Here is a 6,258-nt window from a genome sequence, read left to right on the forward strand (position 1 = left end):
TAATATATGCGACTTTATTCTTTCAGCTCGTCAGTTCAACATACATTTTTTTTTATTGCATTTACTTTAAAAAAACAATATTTTTTACAGGCACACTGTGAACTAGCTAAAATGTAAAATCACTATATTTACACTATTTTATACACAGTCTGTAATGATTTGTTAAAACATTTTATTGTAAATTAGCAGAAAAAAAGCAGTCTATCCATAAACGAGAAAATAAAATAAGAAAAGCACACAGCATGTTTTTTTTAATCTTTCAGCTTCAGCTCTCCACTGAAGAAGCTGCTATGTCATGTTTTGTTTCTACATGTAAACAAGAATATCATCAGCGTAGAGCTCTACATCAACACTGACACCACCGTTTAAAAGGGTCAACAGTGAACCTGCAGACAAATCAACACACTGAATTTTTACAAGTTTACTTTTCTTTGTGAGCTTTTTGTTCCTGGTCAATGTGTGTGCTTGTATTCATATCTTCCTGTACATTTTATTCTCTGTGGTGTGTGAAACTATAAAGAGAGCTTGTTACGAGAGACTGAGGGCCTGATTAATTAAGAAAGCATCTTAGCCGCTAATAGCTCTAAACATTGCGCATCATTTGCTAAAGTATTATACAAAACAATAACATTTACTGTATATAATATAGGATTTGTTTTACACTGCTGCAAAATGTTGTTTGATCATAATTGCATATATATAGTCATGATTGACATTTTTAAATTCATCTAAGCGATAAAGGAGATACATTTATGAGATGTTCCTGAGGACGGTCAGCAGGAAGAGTCCACAGCAGTACACCAGACTCTTCACTGTCAGCACTGTGTAGAGCAGCAAGAGCAGCTTCACCTTGTATGGAGACGGGACAGAGGGATCCGCTGCAGGTGCTGGAACAGAAAAAGAATAAAATCATCAACAACGTCAGTCCTCTGTTTTTCTTTCTTTTAACAGAGTCACTAAATGAAGATGAATCTACGCTGCATAAAGTCACCAAAACCTTCATTACCTGTATCTATCAGAGCCTCCACTGTTCCCCCCTCGTGCTGCACGTAGCAGCTGTATTCATAGCTTAACTTTGTCTGATAGATCTGTAAGACGGAGGCAGTACATCCAGACTCTCTGAGCTCCAGCTGCTGTCCGTCAGCAGAGGGCAGCTCCTCTAAACATCCGCACTCCGTTTGTCGTCTCCAGGAGATTCTGACCACAGGAGGAAACATGGCTGAGGCCAAACACAGCAGGGAGCTCTTCTCCTCCAGCCGGCCTCTGGATGCTGCCGGGTACACGCTCACCACGGGCTTCACCACCTGCTCCTCGTCTTTGAAAGAGAAACAAGTAACACACACAGAGTCAGCAGCATTAACGACATTCAGTCTGATCCTAAACCTACATGAACTCTGGTCTCTAAAACACTCATGACTACAGCTCAGTAAAAATTAAGACACATTAATCATATCATCTGTATTATGGTAAATACATTAATCTGTTTATTATAATACCAGGTGTTGTCACAATAACATTTTAAGGTTTAAAACATTTAAGTGAAATTAAATCCATAAAAATAAAAACAAAGTAGGATTATAGCAGCAATAGAATATCATTTTAAACTTTGTTATATTTTGTATTTATACATTAAATTATATTTTATCATGCAGTTTATAATTTCATTAAAATATATTTCCATACAATTTAAACAACTCTTATCTTTATCGGGGTTTGCATATAATTATGAATTACATATTAACCTTCAAGAAAACTCTTTAATCATTTTGAATAAATTAAAAAATAAATATGTATGAATATATTTAAAACCATGTTGTTTACTCTAATTAAAACAGATAAATAAAATCCATACAATAGTTATTTCAGAGTGTTTGTTATATATTAAATATTCAGTGTTATGTTTAGAAATGTCAAATAAGGTCAAACTTGATTTACAAACTGAAGACAAAGGTTTCATAAATCCCAGAGAAGACATTTAAATAGACGTATGATAACGTGTGATATCAGACAACATATAGTTCAAATGATTGTCTCTGAAAAACAGTTTTTCATTCTGTATTAAATATATATAATGATATAAATGTGAATCATTTGAGCAAGTTTATTTGTAGATTCACACAGAGAAGAAGTCAACGTGTGATAACAAAGAGTGGGCTCTAGACCTGCTCTTTTTAAAGTGTCTTCAGATAACATTTGTTAGAAATCAGAGCCATACAAAGAAAGATTGATGAGTTGATTCACACAGTTCAAAACAGAGCACTAACAACATGTTCAAGTTTGAGCCCAACAATCATTGGTTTGACTATTTGATCCTTTTTAAAGCGTTTCATTCAAACAAAGTCTTTTTCTTCTAATGTGGCTTTCTAAGTCGTTAAAGATCAGAAACTCTTTGGAGTCGCCTCGTCAGTCGCACTTCTTGTCCTTAAACCTTGTTAGTTATTTTTAATGAACCTCTTATTGAGCCTCCAACTCTTTAAAGTGTACATTTAATATGGCCTTGAACCCTGATTACATTTAAAATATCATTTAAATATCTGTTTGAAGACACCATCAAATCAAATATAATTATTGTGAGCTTTATTTTACAGGTTTTTATTTCAGGATCATTCAAATGTTCTTTAAGATAAAGATAAGATAAGATATACTTTATTCATCCCAGCAGGGAAATTTAAGTGTTCCAGCAGCCAGCATACATACAAACACACAACACAACACATATATACATACATATCCCACCCATACAAAAAAAACATGAGCCCACAATACAGTTTGATATATGATATATGCAACTCAGGCTAAAGTTTAAAAGTTTAAATGTCTTCTGTCCTTACTTAAAGGGGTCGTTATAAAGTGCAAAATTTATCGTTTTATTGTCGTTATAAATTTACAACATATGAAACAGAATAACTTACTTAACTTTATTTATGTGTTGAGATTTGAACATCTTAGAGGTAACATCTTTTCATGTCTCAATAGCTGCACGCCTTAAAAAAAAAATCTCCATTTATTATAAAACTTTAATATTTAATGACTCAAACAGCAGAAAGTAATTAAAGTCACATTTCAGACGACTGAAGGAAATCAAAGTTTATTCTTACCTGAAACAAAGAGTCTAGCTCCAGAGCCAAAGATCAAATAACTCCTCCACAGTGAAAAGACGTGATACAAAAACCTGTCTGCTGGTGAACTACACAAATCATGAACCAGGATCAAACCTCAAACACATTTCTACTTCAGCGTCTCTTCCTCTTTTTCTTCCTCTCAGAATGTTTCTCCTTTAACGGTGATGTCTGTTGTTTCATTTGTTAAGTCCACAATGTTTAAACTGGAGCTGAAGGATGGATGAATGGACTGGTTTGAAATGTGGTACAGACCTTCTTGGTCCCCTGAGGAGGAAATAAATGAATTCACTTTGTTGATCGAGCACTGGGGATGAACTGAGCTCTCTGTTCTTTTGCTAGTTTCATTCATGATCTCATGATAGAAAGCTGTGTTCTCACTTCACTTTGCCATCGAGCACACTGATATTAATACAGACTGTCCAGTGTTTATTACCCACGTAGTACAAAATGTAGTTATTTGATCCAGCAGAGTTTTTTCTTATCTCACCACAGCAGAATATTGTTCATTTAGAGACGCTGTAATAGAGATGATGCTGGACCTATAGCTCAGATCAGCAGAATTATGCTTGATTCCTCACATACATTTTCTGAAACACATCATTTTCTGAGACCAGGGGCGTCACTAGGTTTTAAGGACAGGGGAGGCTTAGCCCCCAAGAGATGCATAGGATGTGAGCGAACGTAGCGCGCGAGCACAAAATTTCACAAACAGCTAACAAAGACTGAGAAATTATTTATTATTATTATTTCAGTCTGTTTTTTGAATACAGTACAAGAACAAACACAGGTTTGCACAGTAACAGTATGTTTACAGCATTAACAATAAAAGTAAGCCAAGTACACCATTTTTAAATAACATGGCTACAATTGCGAGTTACTTAGTGGGTGGAAGCATCAAAGAATGCCGTCTGTTTTTAAGGGTGGCAAATCGGTCTATCACTCTGTTGTGACTCATGCTGAAGCGTGTCTGTTTCAATTGACATGACTGCAAGACTGTTAAGTCTTTTCTGACCCATTGTTTGATGCAGCCAGGAGTGCAGCAGATGCAGTGCACTAAAGGACCTTTCACATGAGCAGCTGCTTACAGGCACTGTTAGGGCAACTTGTATGGTTGCCTTCAGAGAGGGAAACATGTCTGAATCAAGGAGGTTGTGCACAGACAACATATCTTTGGGTGAACATCCAGCCTCTGTTTTCCGGGCAAGAAAGTTTCTGGCCACCAGAAGCTCCTCTGTTTTCAGGTCAATGCTGTAGTGTTTTGCAAGTTCATTCAAGTGTGATTCACTCAAGAAGTTCTCACATTTAGGACTGCATGCCTGGATGCCTTTTAGTAGCCCTGCATCTACACTGCAAAATATTTGCTCAAGCTCGCCAACCATCCTCTCCACACAAGGGAAAAGTAACTCTCTTCTCAATGTGTCTGAGTTGTTCAATTCAGTGCGTGAACCTGCAGTTGCTTCCAGCACAAAATCCTCCATTTTCCTCCGTTTATTCCTTGTCTTGGCACCTGGTTCAGGGATACTGTGGGTGTGGCACAGGGCTTTGGTTCTCTCATACAGCTCTGTGGCAAATGCATCTGTGTGTGTGTCACACACTGCTTGTTTGCAGATCAAAGCCTCTACCAGGTCTAAAGTCTCTTTCTGAAGGAGCTTGTGGAGTCCTTCAGTTACAGAAAGTGACTGAAACATCAGTAGTGCATAGACTGCTGAGAACTTATAGAGCTTTGCTCTGAGACCAACAGCTATGAGGGATCCAATGGCAGAAAGGCACTCCAAAATGGCAGACAATGTCTCAAGAACTGCACTGATTGATCGCAACTGACCTGCCCAGCGAGTGTTTGAAAGTTGCACAAGCTCAATTGTTGTCAATCCAAGCCTTGTGTGAGCCTCCATGAACTTATGATGACTCACTAGGGAGGTGCTGAAGAAAGAGTACACACACTCCAACAAGCTGAAAAGCTCCACAGCCTCTGGGATGGCCTTGCAAGTGTGGCACAACACCAGGTTAAGTTCATGAGCATAACAATGCACATAGATAGCTTCAGGATGGAGCCTTCTAAAATGTGCTTGTACACCTCCAGTGGACCCACTCATGGCGGCTGCACCATCATATGTTTGTGCTACACACTTAAGCTTTGCAAGACCATTGTTTTGGATCTGCTGCTGCAGCTCATTTGCAATGGACTGGGCATCAAATGATTTTATCTCTGCAAGTGCTAGGAAACGTTCTTTCACTGCCCCCTCTGACACATACCTGACACAAACAGCTAACTGCTCTGATTTTTCATCCCTTGCCTCATCTGCCATGATGGCATAGATTTTGGACTTTGTCATTTCAGACACAATGACACTAATAACTTCCTGGGCACAACAGTCAATCATCTCCTTCTGGGATGTTGGTGAGATATAATGAGCATTTGATGCACGCAAGAAAATTCCCTCCGTTTGTGCTGTCTCTACCTTCATCATGGCCATGAAAAGGGAGTCCCTGTCTCCTTAACATAGAAGTGACTGCAACAATTCACCTGAGATCAGGCATGGACAGGCCATCGGGCATACTGGGCAATGCCCAGTGTGCCGGCCCAGGGCTGTCATAATTTAATTAAAAGAGTATATTTTTTTTTAACGACCGCGAACGGTAATTTGAGACACGAAACACGGCCCATTGGTTGATTTTCTTGAAGGACATTGGGCTAGTCCAATGTAATCTCTCAGCCCTCCTCGGCCCGCCCCTCCGCTCCCCTCCCCAAGGTTATACATTTTTGCCATTAAGCTGACCGGAGTTGGAGAGAAGTCAGAGTGAGTGAGTGTGACATGGATAAGAAACAACAAAAGCACAAGGGGGGCGCAGACAAGCTCAGAGAAAAAAGGCTAAAAAGCCTACAAGAGGACGCAGCAAAATGTGCCAAAATCACTAATATGTTTACAAGTTCGACTGCAGCAGCGAATGCAGGGCCGTCGACATGTGCAGAAGCAGTCCCATCGAGTGCACAGGTGGATTCAGAGGAGGAGGAGGAGAGAGACGTGACCCAGCAGCAGCAGGGACAGATTGAGGAGGAGGAGGAGAGAGACATGACCCAGCAGCAGCAGGGACAGATTGAGGAGGAGGAGGAGAGAGACGTGACCCAGCAGCAGCA

The 6,258-nt window shown here is 39.3% G+C and overlaps 1 long non-coding RNA gene across 3 annotated transcripts; it reads right to left on the minus strand.

The window, feature by feature from the left end:
* Positions 1–740: 740 nt before the first annotated feature.
* On the minus strand, positions 741–3,646 carry LOC109979019 (uncharacterized). Of its 3 annotated transcripts, XR_010666371.1 has the most exons (4): positions 3,099–3,646; positions 2,913–2,984; positions 1,007–1,315; positions 741–878 (listed from the first exon to the last, which is right to left on the minus strand). It is a non-coding gene; the product is annotated as an uncharacterized lncRNA (long non-coding RNA). The 3 variants fall into 3 exon arrangements; XR_010666369.1 differs by lacking the exon at positions 2,913–2,984 and having other exon boundaries at positions 3,099–3,436; XR_010666370.1 differs by lacking the exon at positions 3,099–3,646 and having other exon boundaries at positions 2,913–3,062.
* Positions 3,647–6,258: the final 2,612 nt, after the last annotated feature.

Source organism: Labrus bergylta, chromosome 4, assembly GCF_963930695.1.
Source record: "Labrus bergylta chromosome 4, fLabBer1.1, whole genome shotgun sequence".
In the NCBI taxonomy this organism is placed as follows: Eukaryota; Metazoa; Chordata; class Actinopteri; order Labriformes; family Labridae; genus Labrus; species Labrus bergylta.